General features: G+C 46.6%; 2 protein-coding genes across 2 annotated transcripts in view; both read left to right on the forward strand.

Annotated features, from left to right (window-relative positions):
* LOC112259691 (gastrula zinc finger protein XlCGF57.1) overlaps positions 1–22212 on the forward strand; it is a 1127091-nt gene that overhangs the window by 52244 nt on the left and 1052635 nt on the right. The gene's annotated exons all lie outside the window — the stretch shown is intronic.
* The window catches only part of exoc6b (exocyst complex component 6B), a 168564-nt gene that overhangs the window by 297 nt on the left and 146055 nt on the right, over positions 1–22212 (forward strand).

Consider the following 22212-nt stretch of genomic DNA (forward strand, 5'->3'; position numbering starts at 1 on the left):
GTTACAGATTTATTTTGCTAACCGGTTCAAACTTGTTGAAGAAGCTGTAACTAGTTGTGTTAACTAACTAATTAACCACAACACACACCATTTTGTTATTCTAGCCAAACAAATTACAGTGATCATGAACATATGTTTTCAGTTCATATAAAAAAAAAAATGGAGAGTAACACTTGACAAGTGTGTTATCCGATTAGCTGTGCTACCAACCCTAACAACCCTAACTAGCCCTGACAACCCTAACAACCCTACCTATCCCTGACAACCCTACCTATCCCTGACAACCCTACCTATCCCTGACAACCCTACCTATCCCTGACAACCCTACCTATCCTGACTGACAACCCTACCTATCCCTGACAACCCTACCTAGCCCTGACAACCCTACCTAGCCCTGACAACCCTACCTAGCCTAACAACCCTCCCTGACAACCCTACCTAGCCCTGACCCTGACAACCCTACCTAGCCTTGACAACCCTACCTAGCCCTGACAACCCTACCTAGCCTTGACAACCCTACCTGCCCTAACCCTGACAACCCTACCTAGCCCTGACAACCCTACCTTAACAACCCTACCAGCCCTGACAACCCTACCTAGCCTAACAACCCTACCTAGCCCTGACAACCGTGACAACCCTACCTAGCCTTGACAACCCTACCTAGCCTTGACAACCCTACCTAGCCTTGACAACCCCTAGCCTGACAGCCTCCCTGACAACCCTACCTATCCCTGACAACCCTAACTATCCCTGACAACCCTACCTATCCCTGACAACCCTACCTAGCCCTGACAACCCTACCTAGCCCTGACAGCCCCCTACCTACCCCTAGACAACCCTACCCTAGCCTGACAACCCTACCTAGCCTGAACAACCCTGACAACCCTACCTATCCCTGACAACCCTACCTATCCCTGACAACCCTACCTAGCCTAACAACCCTAACTAGCCTAACTAGCCTGACAACCCTACCTAGCCCTGACTACCCTACCTAGCCTAGGCCTGACTACCCTACCTAGCCTAGCCTGACTACCCTACCTAGCCTAGCCTGACTACCCTACCTTCCCTACCTAGCCTGACTAGCTAGCAGCTAACGTTAGTTAGCCAAAGTGAATAAACCGTTGACAAACTGGCAAAATACATCTTCTAACACGTCAGGGTTTATTATTAGGTTTTTTTAAGGGAGTAACCAAATGAAAAGGTGGTTCTACTGTTATACTTAGTATTCCATGTTATGGAAAAGCTTTTCGGGAACACAGTACATTATTATTTATTTGACAAGGATTTATCATTACTGAGGTACAGTGTGTTATTTTTCAAGTGATCTGTAAAAGGTGGTGGACTGGTCAACCATAACCCCTAGTCCAATAATGATACCAAATCACCTGTCTGGATTGTTCAATTCAACACGTTTTTTTGTTGTTGTCCAATATCTCATATTGTTGACATTTTCAGGGCCGATGTAGAAGACTGAGCTGATTTCTCAACTATCAAGTACAATTTATGAAATGCATTATTCTGCAAAAGAGACAATACTGGAATACGTAATTACGTTAATTTAAGACCAACAATTTAAGGTCGGGCGGTCATATTCTGAACAGCTCTTTATGGTTTGTACAATACCAAACAAACTGTTTCATTCTAATTTTAATGGTTTCAAACTAATTTATGCAGATGAACAATGCAAATTATTTAGTGAATTGCAATGTTCCAATTGCTTCCTCACACGCACCATAGCTAGCCACACACACACACACACACACACACTTCTCACTTAGTCTGAACTGTAACGCAGAAGGCTACACTAGTAGTCTAATAACATAGCTTACTTCTAAGGTAAGCTGCCAGCTGCAAATCAAGATGGCTGTGACACATTTTCAATTCACTGGTATTTTAACTATATATATATGTTTTATTTATTAGACTGTAGCCACTGAATTCTGGTAGTTTTACACTTGAAATGATTAAACGATAATTCACCTTTTCACCCAGAGCGTTACCTCAGCGAACAGCGTCGAGCCAACAAACACTCCCTCGCACAGCTAGCATCTCGTCATGAAAAAGGGGTGACAACCCACACACCAAAATGTAGCTACGAAGCTCTACTTTGTAACCTGCTATACATTTTTTTTTTTTAATGTATTTTTTTCATTTCACATCTGAATGACAGAAGCGAAGGGAAAACACATCTACCACCCCACTACCACTATCAGATTAGAGCCTTAAAACACACATCTATCGCCATCAGATTAGGGGGGGGGGCTGTGGTTCTGAAATCACCATCACCCACTAATTAACTTGAATAATTAACTTGTCATCATCAGCAGATTGTGTGAACTAGTAATGTGTCCATATTTCTCATTTACAAATTAGCTATATTTTAAAATATATTTGTACATTTTTACCTTTAACTCGGCAAGTCATTTTAAGAACAAATTCTTATTTACAATGACTGCCAAACCCGGATGACGCTGGGCCAATTGGGAGTCCCATAGGTCGGCGCACAATCACGGCCGGTTGTTATACAGCCTGAATTCGAACCAGGGTGCCTGTAGTGACCTTAGACCGCTGCGCCACTCATGCAGGCAAACATTTGACGATCCCACCCGGTGTGTCTGAGCATTTGGAGACATTTGACGATCCCACCCGGTGTGTCTGAGCATTTGGAGACATTTCCCACCCGGTGTGTCTGAGCATTTGGAGACATTTGTGATCCCACCCGGTGTGTCTGAGCATTTGGAGACATTTGTGATCCCACCCGGTGTGTCTGAGCATTTGGAGACATTTGACATTTGGATCCCACCCGGTGTGTCTGAGCATTTGGAGACATTTGACGATCCCACCCGGTGTGTCTGAGCATTTGGAGACATTTGTGATCCCACCCGGTGTGTCTGAGCATTTCCCACCCACACATTTGAACTGGGGAACTTGTGAATCGTTACATCCCTGCTAGTCATTCAACTTTGTGTGGTCATTGTATTGTAATCGCTGGCTCATCAAATGTGGGTGTAAACGTGTGTGTGGGTGTAAACGTGTGTGTGTGGGTGTAAACGTGTGTGTGTGGGTGTAAACGTGTGTGTGGGTGTAAACGTGTGTGTGTGGGTGTAAACGTGTGTGTGGGTGTAAACGTGTGTGTGTGTGTGTGTGTGGGGGTGTAAACGTGTGTGGGGGTGTAAACGTGTGTGTGTGGGGGTGTAAACGTGTGTGGGGGTGTAAAGCGTGTGTGTGTGGGTGTAAACGTGTGTGTGTGGGGGTGTAAACGTGTGTGTGGGGGTGTAAACGGTGTGTGTGTGTGGGTGTAAACGTGTGTGTGTGTGGGTGTAAACGTGTGTGTGTGTGGGTGTAAACGTGTGTGTGTGTGGGTGTAAACGTGTGGGTGTGGGTGTAAACGTGTGTGTGTGTGGTGTGTAAACGTGTGTGTGTGTGGGGGTGTAAACGTGTGTGTGTGTGTGTGTGTGTGGGGGTGTAAACGTGTGTGTGTGTGTGTGTGTGTGTGTGGGTGTAAACGTGTGTGTGTGTGGATGTAAACGTGTGTGTGTGTGGGTGTAAACGTGTGTGTGTGTGGGTGTAAACGTGTGTGTGTGTGGGTGTAAACGTGTGTGTGTGTGTGTGTAAACGTGGGTGTGTGTGTGTGTGGGGGTGTAAACGTGTGTGGGGTGTGTGGGGGTGTGTGTGTGTGTGTGTGTGTGTGGGGGTGTAAACGTGTGTGTGTGTGTGTGGGGGTGTAAACGTGTGTGTGTGGGGGTGTAAACGTGTGTGTGGGGGTGTAAACGTGTGTGTGTGTGGGGGTGTAAACGTGTGTGTGTGTGTGTGGGGGTGTAAACGTGTGTGTGTGTGTGTGGGGGTGTAAACGTGTGTGTGTGTGTGGGGGTGTAAACGTGTGTGTGTGTGTGGGGGTGTAAACGTGTGTGTGTGTGTGTGTGTGGGGGTGTAAACGTGTGTGTGTGTGTGTGGGGGTGTAAACGTGTGTGTGTGTGTGTGTGTGTGGGGGTGTAAACGTGTGTGTGTGTGTGGGGGTGTAAACGTGTGTGTGTGTGGGGGTGTAAACGTGTGTGTGTGTGGGGGTGTAAACGTGTGTGTGTGTGGGGGTGTAAACGTGTGTGTGGGGGTGTAAACGTGTGTGTGTGTGTGTGTGTGTGTGGGGGTGTAAACATGTGTGTGTGTGTGTGTGTGTGTGTGGGGGGGTGTAAACGTGTGTGTGTGTGTGGGGGTGTAAACATGTGTGTGGGGGTGTAAACGTGTGTGGGTGTAAACGTGTGTGTGTGTGTGTGTGTGTGTGGGTGTAAACGTGTGTGTGTGTGTGTGTGTGTGTGTCACACAGTATTGTGTTGCAGTGCCACTTAATTTTCCAATACAACCCACCCCCCAGTCTTGGTATGAATCCCAGTTGATACACGGACCAAGCTCCCAAGCTAACTATTACTCAGAACACAACAACGACCACACACACACACACAACAACGACCACACACACAGGTTTCAGACGGTGTCATGTACCACTGAACTACAATCCAGTGTTTTACTCTGCTCAAAGCTATGATTCTTTTACATGTAATCAACTAGAAGTGCCACTCCCTGTGTGAGTCACCTGGCCACATAGCTACAGTTGCACAATGCTGTTTTGACTGTGTGCTTGCTCTGGGGAAACTGTGAGGTCATTTTGGATCCTTGACCCAACAGGGAGTGGTGGGAATGGGTCTTTAATGACAGTTTCACATCCCCACGTTTTGTGAACGAGGTTACATTTTAGATGCATCCTGAGGTGGTTGTTGTTGTTGATGTTGTTGTTGTTGTTGTTGTTGTTGATGTTGTTGTTGTTGTTGTTGTTGTTGTTGCATTACGATCCTCAGTCATTGCACTTCCTTGTTGTTTCCAGGGGGAAAGTATAGTAGTCTAGGCAACTGGTCGTTTCCTGAAGGTTTTGCTCGTAGTACATTCCTTTGACTATCGCGTTGTCTTGAAGGAGGTGTGTGTGTGAGGGGTACAAACTCTAGCTAGATGCAGGTTTCGGCTGGTAGCTACATTCCTCTGAGTCTCACTGACAGGCTAGTTATTTTTGAACCAATAGAGCCAAATCAATAACTGGTGTGAACTGCTCTGGTGTGTGATTCTAACATTCCGGGGTGAGGAAGAGGGAAGCACGGATCGGAGCCTTCCTCATCCTCTACCTGAGGAATCTGGAACAAACACTCCCATGGCCAGGAGGGGGGGACTTTAGGGAGAGATTATTGCCCCCTCCCCACCCTCTCTGTTCTCTCAGTTCATTTCAGAGGGTTTTTATTGACTTTATTATTATTTTATTTAAAACATATGTTAACATCATTCCATATTGAGTCAAAAGCTGTTTTGAAATCAACAAAGTTTGTCAATTAGGGTGTGCAGGGTGAATACGTGGTCTGTCGTACGTTAATTTCATAAAAGCCAATTGGACATTTTCTCAGCACTTTGTTTTCACTGAGGAAATGTACGAGTCTGCTGTTATTGATAATGCAGAGGATTTACCCAAGGTTGTTGAAGCATATCCCACGGTAGTTATTGGGGTCAAATTTGTATCCACTTTTGTGGATTGGGGTGATCAGTCCTTGGTTCCAAATATTGGGGCAGACACCAGAGCTAAGATTTTCTTTTAATATTTGATTCTAAAATTTGTATTTGATCCTGTATATGTTTTTGCTGTTTGTTCTTTGTTAAAGAGCCAATCAGATTGGAGAAGTGCTTTACCCATACATCTCCATTTTGAATAGATAATTCTTTGTGTTTAGTGTTTTCCAATTTTCCCAGAAGTGGTTAGAGTCTATGGATTCTTCAATTACATTGAGCTGATTTCTGAAGTGCTGTTCCTTCTTTTTCCGTGGTGTATTTCTGTATTGTTTTAGTGATTCACCATAGTGAAGGCGTAGACTCAGGTTTTCTGGGTCTCTCTGTCTTTGGTTGGACAGGTTTCTCAATTTCTTTCTTAGGTTTTTGCATTCTTCATCAAACCATTTGTCTTTGTTCCTTTTCTGCTTGAGATTTTTTGATTTGGTTAGGAAGCTGAAAGGTCAAATATACTGTTTAGGCTTCCTACTGCCAAGTTTACACGATTGTCCAGGAAATGGTCCAGAAGGGATTTAATGTGTTGCCTGATTCATTTTTGGTAGGTTTCTACTCTCTCTCTTTCCTCGTGGTCAGAGAGGACGCTCTTAGCCGTCATCAGCAATTAACCTGCATACAATAACATTGAGGAAGCCTTCACAAATTACCTTCTACACACACACACACACACACACACACACACACACACACACACACACTACACAGTGTCAGGGCCAAACCCAGGAGGAGGAGTCAACACACTACACAGTGTCAGGGCCAAACACAGGAGGAGGAGTCAACACACTACACAGTGTCAGGGCCAAACACAGGAGGAGGAGTCAACACACTCAGGGCCAAACACAGTGTCAGGGCCAAACCCAGGAGGAGGAGTCAACACACTACACAGTGTCAGGGCCAAACCCAGGAGGAGGAGTCAACACACTACACAGTGTCAGGGCCAAACCAGGAGGAGGAGTCAACACACTACACAGTGTCAGGGCCAAACCCAGGAGGAGTCAACACACTACACAGTGTCAGGGCCAAACCCAGGAGGAGTCAACACACTACACAGTGTCAGGGCCAAACCCAGGAGGAGTCAACACACTACACAGTGTCAGGACCAAACACAGGAGGAGGAGTCAACACACTCTCAGGGCCAAACCCAGGAGGAGGAGTCAACACACTACACAGTGTCAGGGCCCCAGGAGGAGTCAACACACTACAGTGTCAGGGCCAAACCCAGGAGGAGTCAACACACTCAGTGTCAGGTCCCCCAGGAGGAGTCAACACACTACACAGTGTCAGGGCCAAACCCAGGAGGAGTCAACACACTACACAGTGTCCCAGGAGGAGTCAACACCCCAGTGCTACGGCCCCGGTCGTGTCTCTCCCCCGCTACGGACCCGGTCGTGTCTCTCCCCCCGCTACGGCCCCGGTCGTGTCTCTCCCCCGCTACGGACCCGGTCTTGTGTGTGTGTGTGTGTGTGTTTCTCTCTCCCCACCACAGACATCAGTATGTGGTTGAACAGTAGTCTGTAATATACATAGTGACATAGTGTTTACAGGCTAGTGAGGCTATATGATCATTCTGTTGTCTAGCTAGACTAGTTTCTTTCACTGATCCTACCTACCACTGTCTCCCATTCTCACTATAGGCAACAACACACATGGACTGCTCTGACTCTGGTAAAGCCCTCAGGACTTTTTATAGGGCTGAGCTTCCAAGTTTGTGAGCATGAATAAAGGCTATAAATGGTGTGTGTTGGTCTGAGTACAGAAGGATGACTCAGGAGAGTGTGTGTGTAGCACTCTTGTGGTGTGCCACTCCCTGCCCTGCCCCCTTCCATTAGCACAACCCTGTTGAGACACACACACACAGCTGTTGAGAGGTGCATAGTGGGGGTGAAGCCTTATAGAGACCCCAGTTAGATAGCTGCCCTAAAGTTAGATTTCCCACTTTTAAACCTTTTTATGAAGTCACTCTGCTGTTGTTAGTGATGTCACAATCATCACTCAGCAATTTCTGATGATGTCACAAAGGTGACTCGGCAGTTTGTGATGTCACAAAGGTGGCTCGGCAGTTAGTGACGTCACAAAGGTGGCTCGGCATTGAAGCCGAGCTAAGTAATCCAGATCACCAGCTCGTGTCCGACTGACCCCGTCTAGATTGCTCTCATTCCTCGCCAGACTGACGTTGGACCCTGTTCTGCCTTGCACCGCCTAGGGACTACCCGGCGTCTGTGTGAAGCTGACTCACCGTCAGACAGTGCTGTCACCTGACCGAAGACCCACATTCTATCCATTGATTGTAACTATACACCTAATTGGCTTTTCTCTCTTGCATTGGCGTAGTGGGTAGTGCGTAGCTCCTTAGGTTAACGTTATGTAACTACATCATTTTAATGTTTTAAAGATGCATTATGCAGAAATCTCTCCTCCATTTCCTGGTTGCTAAAATCTAATAATTGTCCTAATTTCAGTTTATGTGACACAAGTACAGTGAAGATATACAAGGATTCTCTATTTCCATAACCCCCCCAAAAATAAATGTTTTTAGCTGTTTGAAGCTGGTGTACAAAAAATGAAACAAAAATTTGAGAAAACGAAACTTAAAGATTCACCCATTTTGAAAGTTATATTGTTTCTGTGCATCTCTGAGTGACGCGCTATCAATTCTCGGGGGGTCATTTCACGTTTTCACGTGTGTCTCAGAGCTATCGCCGTTCAAACGGGTAGAAATTCAGCCAATTGCGACGTAGCGCCGTGATAAAGCCTCTCTCACTACCCTGGAAGTTAATAGGAATAGGACTTTTAGACGGTGAAAACGTTGTTCATGTCAGATTTAAACACTGATGTCTGATGTCATAACGCAGGTGGCTGTCTTCTCTTGAAACGTATCTGATATAGCCTATAGCCTAGACCTACTCTAAGAAACGTATCTGATATAGACTATAGCCTAGACCTACTCTATGAAACATATCTGATATAGCCTATAGCCTAGACCTACTCTAAGAAACGTATCTGATATAGACTATAGCCTAGACCTCCTCTATGAAACATATCTGATATAGCCTATAGCCTAGACCTACTCTAAGAAACGTATCTGATATAGACTATAGCCTAGACCTCCTCTAAGAAACGTATCTGATATAGACTATAGCCTAGACCTCTTCTAAGAAACATATCTGATATAAACTATAGCCTAGACCTCCTCTAAGAAATGTATCTGATATAGACTATAGCCTAGACCTCCTCTAAGAAATGTATCTGATTTAGACTATAGCCTAGACCTCCTCTAAGAAACATATCTGATATAAACTATAGCCTAGACCTCCTCTAAGAAATGTATCTGATATAGACTATAGCCTAGACCTCCTCTAAGAAACATATCTGATATAGACTATAGCCTAGACCTTCTCTTGAATGAGCCACTGATCATATTTCTTTTTTAGGATATTCCTACCTTGAGTAATTAAGTAAATGTAATTTTAACAGAGGGTCTAACACACGTCTCCTATTTGTCAACCTCTTTAGTCCAGAATGCATTGCATGTTGCCGTTGTGAATGACTTCACTCTGCGAGGCACATCGATCTGCAGGTTAAACATGGTGAGAGAGAGAGTGCAATTTTATTTTTATTTTTTTTGGCGTTTTGACAGTTAACTACTGTAGCTACTTCACATGCTGATTGACTTTGACGTTATTGTGTGTAGCTAGCTAGCCCATAGAGAGCATTGCGTTGTGGGTGTTGTAGTCGACATGTGCTGCAACAGGTTTCCACAACGGTTTTCACATTCACAATGCTCCCTCCATTATTGTGTGTAGCTAGCTAGCCCATAGAGAGCATTGCATTGTGGGTGTTGTAGTCGACTCGTGGTGCAACAGGTTTCCACAACGGTTTTCACATTCTCAATGCTCCCTCCATTATTGTGTGTAGCTAGCTAGCCTATAGAGAGAGCATTGCATTGTGGGTGTTGTAGTCGACTCGTGGTGCAACAGGTTTCCACAACGGTTTTCACATTCACAATGCTCCGTCCATTATTGTGTGTAGCTAGCTAGCCTATAGAGAGAGCATTGCATTGTGGGTGTTGTAGTCGACATGTGCTGCAACAGGTTTCCACATTCACAATGCTCCCTCCATTATTGTGTGTAGCTACCTAGCCCATAGAGAGCATTGCGTTGTGGGTGTTGTAGTCGACATGTGCTGCAACAGGTTTCCACAACGGTTTTCACATTCACAATGCTCCCTCCATTATTGTGTGTAGCTACCTAGCTAGCTAGCCTATAGAGAGAGCATTGCATTGTGGGTGTTGTAGTCGACTCGTGGTGCAACAGGTTTCCACATTCACAATGCTCCCTCCATCCTTTCTCATCCTGCGTGATACTGTTAAGTGTAATATTGCGTGTGTAAATGCTGCTCCATCCAAATTTTTAAGAATATTGTCCTCCAACAATTTGCTAGTAAACAACCGATTTGAAATCGTGGTTTTTCTCCCGTATCGGTCATGTGATTTAATTCGTCCTGCAGCCATATTGTCATATCATGTTACTTTCTCTAATATTCAACTTTTTGTGTTTGAGCTGTTGTCTTTCATCAGAGAAACACGAGCTCTAGAAAAGGCGAGCTCTAGAAAACACCAATTCACACATCTGATATTAGCTCCTTAGACATATCTGAAGACGAATCCATTATGACTGTTCTTGTCTCATGGTAGGTGGCTCATGTTAGCCGGTCAGCTAGGTGGCTCAGAGAGAGAGAGAGATTCCATTACTTTGTCTGCCTGAAGCAACTTGAGAGCCTTGCAGAGCTTTATGGGACGTGTGATAACTACTCGATGGGAAGTCTCGCACGTCCATTCCCTTCATTTGGAAGCGCTACTTACCCGTCACTCAAAGTTGAATTCTGTCTCAATGCGGCTCACGGAAGGGTTGTGCCAGAGACCAATAGGCTGTACAGCTACAGCGTGTGTTGTTTCTCCCTCCTCTTTCCATACTGATAGCTTGTTTGTCCATCTGGTGTAGTAAACACTGAACCAAGATATACAACGCAACATTTAAGGTTTTGGTTTCATGAGCTGAAATAAAAGATACCCCTGAAATTTTCCCATACGTACAAAAAACCAGCTTATTTCTCTCAAATTTTGGGTACAAATTTGTTTACATTCCTGTTAGTGAGCATTTCTCCTTTTTGTTAAGATAATCCATCCACCTGACAGGTGTGGCATATCAAGAAGCTGATTAAACAGCATGATCATTACACAGGTGCACCTTGTACTGGGGACAATATAAGGACACTCTAAAATGTGCAGTTTTGTCACACAACACAATGCCACAGATGTTTTTGTCGTTGTTGACCTAGTGAGGTAACAGGGAAACGTGTTGTTGCAGTAGTGAGGTAACAGGGAAACGTGTTGTTGCAGTAGCGAGGTAACAGGGAAACGTGTTGTTGCAGTAGCGAGGTAACAGGGATGCGTGTTGTTGCAGTAGCGAGGTAACAGGGAAACGTGTTGTTGCAGTAGCGAGGTAACAGGGATGCGTGTTGTTGCAGTAGCGAGGTAACAGGGATACGTGTTGCAGTAGCGAGGTAACAGGGATACGTGTTGCAGTAGCGAGATAACAGGGATACGTGTTGCAGTAGTGAGGTAACAGGGATACGTGTTGCAGTAGCGAGGTAACAGGGATACGTGTTGTTGCAGTAGTGAGGTAACAGGGATGCGTGTTGTTGCAGTAGCGAGGTAACAGGGATGCGTGTTGTTGCAGTAGCGAGGTAACAGGGATACGTGTTGTTGCAGTAGCGAGGTAACAGGGATGCGTGTTGCAGTAGCGAGGTAACAGGGATACGTGTTGCAGTAGTGAGGTAACAGGGATGCGTGTTGTAGTAGTGAGGTAACAGGGATGCGTGTTGTAGTAGTGAGGTAACAGGGATGCGTGTTGTAGTAGTGAGGTAACAGGGATGCGTGTTGTTGTAGTAGTGAGGTAACAGGGATGCGTGTTGTTGTAGTAGTGAGGTAACAGCGATGCGTGTTGTTGTAGTAGTGAGGTAACAGGGATACGTGTTGCAGTAGCGAGGTAACAGGGATACGTGTTGCAGTAGTGAGGTAACAGGGATACGTGTAGTAGTAGTGAGGTAACAGGGATACGTGTAGTAGTAGTGAGGTAACAGGGATACGTGTAGTAGTAGCGAGGTAACAGGGATACGTGTTGTAGTAGTAGTGAGGTAACAGGGATACGTGTTGCAGTAGTGAGGTAACAGGGATACGTGTTGCAGTAGTGAGGTAACAGGGATACGTGTTGTAGTAGTAGTGAGGTAACAGGGATACGTGTTGTAGTAGTAGTGAGGTAACAGGGATACGTGTTGTAGTAGTAGTGAGGTAACAGGGATACGTGTTGCAGTAGTAGTGAGGTAACAGGGATACGTGTTGCAGTAGTAGTGAGGTAACAGGGATACGTGTTGTAGTAGTAGTGAGGTAACAGGGATACGTGTTGTAGTAGTAGTGAGGTAACAGGGATACGTGTTGCAGTAGTAGTGAGGTAACAGGGATACGTGTTGCAGTAGCGTGGTAACAGGGAGACGTGTTGTAGTAGTAGTGAGGTAACAGGGAGACGTGTTGCAGTAGTAGCGAGGTAACAGGGATACGTGTTGCAGTAGCGAGGTAACAGGGATACGTGTTGCAGTAGCGAGGTAACAGGGATACGTGTTGCAGTAGCGAGGTAACAGGGATACGTGTTGCAGTAGCGAGGTAACAGGGATACGTGTTGCAGTAGCGAGGTAACAGGGATGCGTGTTGTTGCAGTAGTAGTGAGGTAACAGGGATACGTGTTGCAGTAGCGAGGTAACAGGGATACGTGTTGCAGTAGTAGTGAGGTAACAGGGATACGTGTTGCAGTAGTAGTGAGGTAACAGGGATACGTGTTGCAGTAGTAGTGAGGTAACAGGGATACGTGTTGCAGTAGTAGTGAGGTAACAGGGATACGTGTTGCAGTAGTAGTGAGGTAACAGGGATACGTGTTGCAGTAGTAGTGAGGTAACAGGGATACGTGTTGTAGTAGTAGTGAGGTAACAGGGATACGTGTTGCAGCCAGTAGTGAGGTAACAGGGATACGTGTTGCAGTAGTAGTGAGGTAACAGGGATACGTGTTGCAGTAGTGAGGTAACAGGGATACGTGTTGCAGTAGTAGTGAGGTAACAGGGATACGTGATGCAGTAGTAGTGAGGTAACAGGGATACGTGTCGTTGTCGTGGAGCACTGCTTGTTTCTTCCTTCTAGTTCATGTCAACATAGCTACTTCCCTCAAACACTGTACTGTAGAGTGCCAGTCACCAAGCTTTCTATGAGCGAATGCATCCGTGTGTGTGTGTGTGTGTGTGTGTGTGTGTGTGTGTGTGTGTTTCACTAGCATGGGAAGTGTTATGAAATGTCAGATGCAAAGTGTAGATTATTTTTTTTTCCATAACTAAATATATTTAGTTTTCAAAATGTAACCTTTAACTAGGCAAGTCAGTTAAGAATAAATTCTTGTTTACAATGACGGCCTAGGAACAGTGGGTTAACTGCCTGTTCAGGGACAGAACGACATATTTTTACCTTGTCAGCTCTGGGGATTCAATCTAGCAACCTTTCAGGTTACTGGCCCAACACTCTAACTTCGAGGCTACCTGCCTCTAACTACGAGGCTACCTGCCTCTAACTACGAGGCTACCTGCCTCTAACTACGAGGCTACCTGCTTCTAACTACGAGGCTACCTGCCTCTAACCACGAGGCTACCTGCCTCTAACCACGAGGCTACCTGCCTCTAACTACGAGGCTACCTGCCTGCCTCTAACTACGAGGCTACCTGCCTGCCTCTAACTACGAGGCTACCTGCCTGCCTCTAACTACGAGGCTACCTGCCTCTAACCACGAGGCTACCTGCCTCTAACTACGAGGCTACCTGCCTGCCTCTAACTACGAGGCTACCTGCCTGCCTCTAACTACGAGGCTACCTGCCTGCCTCTAACTACGAGGCTACCTACCTGCCTCTAACTACGAGGCTACCTGCCTCTAACCACGAGGCTACCTGCCGCCCCAAAATGAATGGAGACATAACAGTCTTGCGCGTTTGCCATATGTGGACAGGATAGGAATGACTTGTGTGGGACTTTCTATTTTGACAAGGTCAGCAGAGAGGAAGTGGGTTTGGAAAGTCTGTGTTTTATAATTCCATCCTTTTTTTTTTAGATATTTTGTCTCAAATTCCCCGAGTCATAATGACCAACCGTCCTGGCCACCGGCATTAAGTTTTCAAATGGAATTGTATTTAAAATGAATGAGACGGACTGTTTGTTGTGCAATAATACAGTAGAAAGTAACGTTGTGTATGGACTTTCTATTTTGACAGTCCAGCAGAGAGCTCTGGGTCAGGCTGGAAAGCCTGTTCTGGGTTAGGCTAATTCCAGCCTTTCTGGGTCAGGCTGGACTTTTGTCTCAAATTCTGGGTTAGGCTGGACTATAGCCAGCTCTGGGGTTTTCAAATGGAAGGACTACAGCCAGCTCTGGGTCAGGCTGGACTACAGCCTGTTCTGGGTTAGGCTGGACTACAGCCTGTTCTGGGTCAGGCTGGACTACAGCCTGTTCTGGGTTAGGCTGGACTATAGCCAGCTCTGGGTCAGGCAGGACTACAGCCAGCTCTGGGTCAGGCAGGACTACAGCCTGTTCTGGGTTAGGCTGGACTACAGCCTGTTCTGGGTTAGGCTGGACTGCAGCCAGCTCTGGGTCAGGCTGGACTACAGCCTGTTCTGGGTCAGGCTGGACTGCAGCCCGCTCTGGGTCAGGCTGGACTGCAGCCCGCTCTGGGTCAGGCTGGACTGCAGCCAGCTCTGGGTCAGGCTGGACTGCAGCCAGCTCTGGGTCAGGTTGGACTGCAGCCAGCTCTGGGTCAGGCTGGACTGCAGCCAGCTCTGGGTCAGGCTGGACTGCAGCCAGCTCTGGGTCAGGCTGGACTGCAGCCAGCTCTGGGTCAGGCTGGACTGCAGCCAGCTCTGGGTCAGGCTGGACTGCAGCCAGCTCTGGGTCAGGCTGGACTGCAGCCAGCTCTGGGTCAGGCTGGACTGCAGCCAGCTCTGGGTCAGGCTGGACTGCAGCCAGCTCTGGGTCAGGCTGGACTGCAGCCAGTTCTGGGTCAGGCTGGACTGCAGCCAGCTCTGGGTCAGGCTGGACTGCAGCCAGCTCTGGGTCAGGCTGGACTGCAGCCAGCTCTGGGTCAGGCTGGACTGCAGCCAGCTCTGGGTCAGGCTGGACTGCAGCCAGCTCTGGGTCAGGCTGGACTGCAGCCAGCTCTGGGTCAGGCTGGACTGCAGCCAGCTCTGGGTCAGGCTGGACTGCAGCCAGCTCTGGGTCAGGCTGGACTGCAGCCAGCTCTGGGTCAGGCTGGACTGCAGCCAGCTCTGGGTCAGGCTGGACTGCAGCCAGCTCTGGGTCAGGCTGGACTGCAGCCCGCTCTGGGTCAGGCTGGACTGCAGCCCGCTCTGGGTCAGGCTGGACTGCAGCCCGCTCTGGGTCAGGCTGGACTGCAGCACTGTGGAGAACAATATGTATCGTGTCTGAGTACGAGTGCTGGTTTTGCATCAGTTTTGCTTTACAGATCACAATAATTAAGACTACTTGGACAGGAGGGCAACTGATCCTAGATCAGCACTCAATACAATCGAGGTCAATTAGTCTGCACAGTGCCTTGCTCAGGGTAAGACCTTAGCCAAGTTCAATGTAAAGTCTGGACCGGAGTAGACTAAGTCAAATGGAGTGGAGCAGTGATGATGTCATCGTGTGGGTGTAATAATAGGAGGAGATGAATGGAGGAATGCTGACTCTGCCTTGTCTCGTATCCAGGGATATTGAACTCCTTTTGGGCTAGGGTCTGGAGCGGTGGTTACAGTGTTGTGGTTACAGTGTTGGGCCAGTAACCTGAAAGGTTGCTAGATCGAATCCCCGAGCTGACAAGTCTGTTCTCACTGTTCCTAGGCCGTCATTGTACATAAGAACATTCTAACATTCTTAAACTGACTTGCCTAGTTAAATAAAGGGTCTGCAGTAGTAGGTGTACTAGTAGTTGTTTAACCAGAGTACTGTGTTTCCCCAGCGCTTAGAGGGAGCCAGCCTTTCACCCTGTTTGTCCAGGGTTGGGTGCTGTTTGATTCTGAACTATACTGGGGAACTCACACACACACACACACACACACACACACCTTCTGGTACTGTACAAAAGGTACTGCATTTAGAAATGCCTTTGTGTGTAGTGTAGGAGGATGTTGTCATGGCGTCAGACCTTCTCCATTGTACTCGTCGGGCATTTCCTCAACCACAGGAAGGGGGTGTGTTAAGTGTTTTATTTTTGCCGTGGGGTTCCGGGGGCATGCACCCCCGTGAGATTTGTTTATTTTTTACTCTCAAATTATTTTAACATTTAGCATAAAATATTAGAGGTCGTCTTGGCCACATTATTTAGTTGTTTTAAAGGTAATTTCAAAGGGAAAATGTTCCATTTTATTTTTTAAGTTTCAATACCTCCATTTTTTTTCTCTACCAGATTTCTGGGTAACAATTAAGTACCTTCCCCATATTGTTTTACATCAATATGGCCAAAAAGAAACAAATTGCTCCTTAGAGCATTTTCTCAATCAATAATTTAGCTGGAACTGTCTCGGAGAGGGGAGGGGAAAACTCTGTGCCACTGGAGGCTCCTCCTCAGAGGAAGGGGAGTAACATCCTCTGTGAATTACATTTAAAAAAATAATGAAACGTAAAAAAAATGAGGTTTTATTCTTTTTTTTTTTTAGATAAAACTATAATAAATGTATTAAATAATAAATATATTCACTTCAACAAATAACTGATTTAAAACTGTTTTGCAATGATCTCCAGTAGCCTCAGCAGCACTCTGTAGGGTATCACCATGGTGTAGCCGGAGGACAGCTAGTTTCTGTCCTTCTTTGGGTACATTGACTTCAATACAAAACCTAGGAGGTTCATGGTTCTCACCCGCTTCCATAGACTTACACAGTAATTATGACGTCTTCCGGAGGACGTCCTCCAACCTATCAGAGCTCTTGCAGCATGAACTGACATGTTGTCCACCCAATCAAAGGAACAGATAATGAATCTAGTACTAAAAGCATAAGCTACAGCTAGCTAGCACCACAGTGCATAACATGTGGTGAGTAGTTGACTCAAAGAGAGAGTAAGACAATAGTTGAACTGTTTTGAACAAATGTATTCATTTTCAAAATAAGGAGACACAGCGGAGATTAAGTTGTATTTTTTAATATTCAGTTTCACGCTAGCTAATGCAGCTTATTGACCCTGACTCAGAGAGGAATTATGTTTGCTAGCTAGCTTGCTAAGGCTACCCAACTCTCCAACTCTTCCAAGTCAAGGTAAGCATTTGGTTTTATAAATGTATTGCCACTGGGGCCCGTCTGTGTAACTACTAAACTAACCACGACTGCGTGATTGTACACGTGAATTGGATTGTGCGTTTACTAACGAGTTCGTTCCGGTAGCTATGTTGACTATGACGTTAGCTAGTATGGTGACCAATGATGTAGGCTGTGTGTAGCGGTTATGGTATGAAGGTTTGACTTGGAGAGTTTTTTTTTTTGTTTGTTTTCTTCTTCCACCTGGTCATAGACAGCTGTTGTGTTGTGCATTGAAGTCCTCAAGCGAAAGGAAAAGGAGGAGAGCAGGTAGATGTGATGATGCTGTTTGTATGTGGCTGCTATGAAAGTTAACTGTGTGTGTGGTGATCAGGGGTGTATTCATTCCGACAAAATCTGTTGTAAAATGTTTGTCAAACGGGACCAAACGGAAATCGATCTTCCTGAATCTGTCCAATAAACTCTAGTTTTTTTTAGTTCCAAAACGTAACATTTTGCAACTGTTTGGACTAATGATTACCCCCTATATCAGCTAGATGCAGGCAAAGAGTGCAAGGCTGTATTGAATGTGTCACTGTCTGTCCGCTCGATTACTCCAAGTTCTCTCTACCTGTGCACTAGAGATGAAACGGTATGAACATTTCATATCATGATTATAGTGACCAAAATGATCACGGTTATCGGTAGTAGCATCGGTAGTAGTAGTAGCATCAGTAGTAGTAGTAGCATCGGTAGTAGTAGTAGTAGCATCGGTAGTAGTAGTAGTAGCATCGGTAGTAGTAGTAGTAGCATCGGTAGTAGTAGTAGTAGCATCGGTAGTAGTAGTAGTAGCATCGGTAGTAGTAGTAGTAGCATCAGTAGTAGTAGTAGCATCAGTAGTAGTAGTAGCATCGGTAGTAGTAGTAGTAGCAGTAGTAGTAGTAGCATCAGTAGTAGTAGTAGTAGCATCAGTAGTAGTAGTAGCATCAGCGGTAGTAGTAGTATAGCATCGGTAGTAGTAGTAGTAGCATCATCAGTCAGTAGTAGTAGCATCAGTAGTAGTAGTAGTAGTAGTAGTAGTCAGTAGTAGTAGTAGTAGCATCAGTAGTAGTAGTAGTAGCATCGTAGTAGTAGTAGTAGCATCGGTAGTAGTAGTAGCATCGGTAGTAGTAGTAGCATCGGTAGTAGTAGTAGTAGCATCGGTAGTAGTAGTAGTAGCATCGGTAGTAGTAGTAGTAGCATCGGTAGCAGTAGTAGTAGTAGCATCGGTAGTAGCAGTAGTAGTAGCAGTAGTAGTAGTAGCATAGTAGTAGCATCGGTAGTAGTAGTAGTAGCATCGGTAGTAGTAGTAGTAGCATCGGTAGTAGTAGTAGTAGCATCGGTAGTAGTAGTAGTAGCATCTAGTAGCATCGGTAGTAGCATCGGTAGTAGTAGTAGCATCGGTAGTGGCAGCAGCATCGGTAGTGGCAGCAGCATCGGTAGTGGCAGCAGCATCGGTAGTGGCAGCAGCATCGGTAGTGGCAGCAGCATCGGTAGTGGTAGCAGCATCGGTAGTGGTAGCAGCATCGGTAGTGGTAGCAGCATCGGTAGTAGTAGCAGCATCGGTAGTAGCATGGTTAAAATGTGCTGGAAATGTTAAAAACGTACTGATACACTGCAATCAGCTCTGATGCAGGGCCCCTTCCACCACACCAGTGGATCCTCTTCTGCTGGAATGGATGGCAGAGACAGGTAGACCTTGATCTCTTCTTTCACTCTGTCTTCTGGGGAGGTCGGAATCTGACCCTCGTCACCTCTCTGCTGCCTTGTTGAGGTCATCTCTCTCAGCAACCCAGCCAGGCCTTTCCCCTGGATGCCGCTGTGAGGGTGTTGGTGGTGGAGGTGCTGCTGGTGCTTTGGTTCTTCCCTGACTTGTGCAGCTGCCAGCTTCAAGGCCTCCTGGACGCAGCTGCCAGCTTCAAGGCCTCCTGGACACAGCTGCCAGCTTCAAGGCCTCCTGGACACAGCTGCCAGCTTCAAGGCCTCCTGGACACAGCTGCCAGCTTCAAGGCCTCCTGGACACAGCTGCCAGCTTCAAGGCCTCCTGGACACAGCTGCCAGCTTCAAGGCCTCCTGGACACAGCTGCCAGCTTCAAGGCCTCCTGGACACAGCTGCCAGCTTCAAGGCCTCCTGGACACAGCTGCCAGCTTCAAGGCCTCCTGGACACAGCTGCCAGCTTCAAGGCCTCCTGGACACAGCTGCCAGCTTCAAGGCCTCCTGGACACAGCTGCCAGCTTCAAGGCCTCCTGGACACAGCTGCCAGCTTCAACTTTTGCAGCCTCAGGCTCCTTTTTGAAGCGAGGGTCAATGAAACCGGCCATGTGCACGACTCTCTTTTTGCCTTTTCTCTGTATCTGTTAAGGTTTTCTCTCATTATCCTTTTCACCTCCCTGGTCAGGGATGGCTCCGTATCATCTCCCTGGTCAGGGATGGCTCCGTATCATCTCCCTGGTCAGGGATGGCTCCGTATCATCTCCCTGGTCAGGGATGGTATCATCTCCTGGTCAGGGATGGCTCATCTCCCTGGTCAGGGATGGCTCCGTATCATCTCCCTGGTCAGGGATGGGGATGGATGGCTCCGTATCATCTCCCTGGTCAGGGATGGCTCCGTATCATCTCCCTGGTCAGGGATGGCTCCGTATCATCTCCCTGGTCAGGGATGGCTCCTCATCTCCCTGGTCAGGGATGGCTCCGTATCATCTCCCTGGTCAGGGATGGGATCATCTCCCTGGTCAGGGATGGCTCCGTATCATCTCCCTGGTCAGGGATGGCTCCGTATCATCTCCCTGGTCAGGGATGGCTCCGTATCATCTCCCTGGTCAGGGATGGCTCCGTATCATCTCCCTGGTCAGGGATGGCTCCGTATCCTTTTCCACCAGAACATCACAGGTGACGTGGTCCAGGACAGGCTTGATGGTTGACAGTGTCACTCGTGTCTCTGAGGCAAGTGCACCTGTATACTTTCTCAGAGGTTCTAGGCGCTCAGAGGTTCTAAGACCCGTAACAGTTGTTCCATGACACTTATGTCGACATCCGTTGGTCATCAGATGCCAGGTTCCTCCTACTGGCTGCTGTTGGCTGAGGAAAAACTCAAGCACCTTGTGTGTAGACCCCCCCCCATCGGGTCACCACATCATGGATCAGAGCTTTCTGTGGCATGTTGAGAAGCAGCTCGTTTTTTCTCTCTCAGTTCTCTCTTTCTCTTCCAGGTCCGTGAGAAGCCTTGGACCAGATGTCGGCAGGCCTTGACTGCGGTGTCAAAGCTCTGCATTTTCGGAGGCTTTGAGATGGTCAGGTTCAAATGATGGCGAAAACACCCAAAGCCGCAGATCTGGGACCTGTTCAAAAGCCTTGATCATGTTTGTTGCGTTGTCTGTGGTTTTGCAGACCAGGTCTCTCTTGTTGACCCCCACTCTTCCAGCATATTCTCAAAAAACTCTGTTGTGAGCCGAGTGATCTTCAGGGAAGAACTGTTTCCAGGCAGTGTGATTCCTGTTCCAGTCTGGGGTGAGGTAATGGACAGTGTAGCTGATGTAGGGTTGAACCACCCCCTGCTTTCACTGGTCCAGAGGGACGTATCTGCAGAAAACCAAAGTGCCTTGAGCCAAACTCTTTCCAACATCAGCTTTAACCTGGTTGTACATGTTTTGGGATTTCAGGCTTCGGGGGAAAATAATGTTTGCGATGTCACTTGTCACGGCAACCTTCCATCAGCTTCAGAGTCAGGCTCCTCAACAATATGAAATGTCATCATGTCCTTTAAATGCTTGCTGGAGTTTGTCACACAACTGTAGATGAGGGGCCAGTAGCATCACTGGGTTTGCCTTCTGCACGTCCATCTCTGTAAACAAGGGAATAGCAAATGTATTATTACTGAAACATAATTATTACACACACACATACACACACACACACATAATTATTATTATTACACACACACACACACACACATAATTATTACACACACACACATAAGTTACACACACACACACACACACACACATAATTATTACACACACACACACACACACACACACACACACACACACACACAATTATCACACAAACACACACAAAATATCTATCTTCTGTGTTGCATTTCAGTATATGCAATGACCCCATGCACAATTTACATAAATACAAATGAGTCTTAAGACGGTGAGAGTAATTACAATGAGCCCAATAATTGACATTTGTACAGGGAGTCTGGTAGGGGGGAGAAACACTATACTGTTTATACCTATCCAGACCCTACAGATCCACCACTATACTGTTTATACCTATCCAGACCCCACCACTATACTGTTTATACCTATCCAGACCCCACCACTATACTGTTTATACCTATCCAGACCCCACCACTATACTGTTTATACCTATCCAGACCCCCACCACTATACTGTTTATACCTATCCAGACCCTACAGATACACCACTATACTGTTTATACCTATCCAGACCCTACAGATACACCACTATACTGTTTATACCTATCCAGACCCTACAGATACACCACTATACTGTTTATACCTATCCAGACCCCCACCACTATACTGTTTATACCTATCCAGACCCTACAGATACACCACTATACTGTTTATACCTATCCAGACCCTACACCACTATACTGTTTATACCTATCCAGACCCTACAGATACACCACTATACTGTTTATACCTATCCAGACCCTACAGATACACCACTATACTGTTTATACCTATCCAGACCCTACAGATACACCACTATACTGTTTATACCTATCCAGACCCTACAGATACACCACTATACTGTTTATACCTATCCAGACCCTACAGATACACCACTATACTGTTTATACCTATCCAGACCCTACAGATACACCACTATACCTATCCAGACCCTACAGATCCACTACTATACTGTTTATACCTATCCAGACCCTACAGATCCACCACTATACTGTTTATACCTATCCAGACCCTACAACAATGTAAATACCAAGACGAGGATACAGTATACCTATCCAGCCCCCTGCAGATGGGTGATATACCTGGCAGCCCCCTGCAGGTACACCACTATACCACCCAGACCCGGGTGGGTGGTGGAATACCTGCCGGGTGGGTACAGATACACCACTATACCTATCCAGACCCTACAGATACACCACTATACCTATCCAGACCCTACAGATACGCACTATACCTATCCAGACCCGGATGGGTGGTATAATC

This window comes from Oncorhynchus tshawytscha, linkage group LG10 (genome assembly GCF_018296145.1).
Source record: "Oncorhynchus tshawytscha isolate Ot180627B linkage group LG10, Otsh_v2.0, whole genome shotgun sequence".
Classification (NCBI taxonomy): Eukaryota; Metazoa; Chordata; class Actinopteri; order Salmoniformes; family Salmonidae; genus Oncorhynchus; species Oncorhynchus tshawytscha.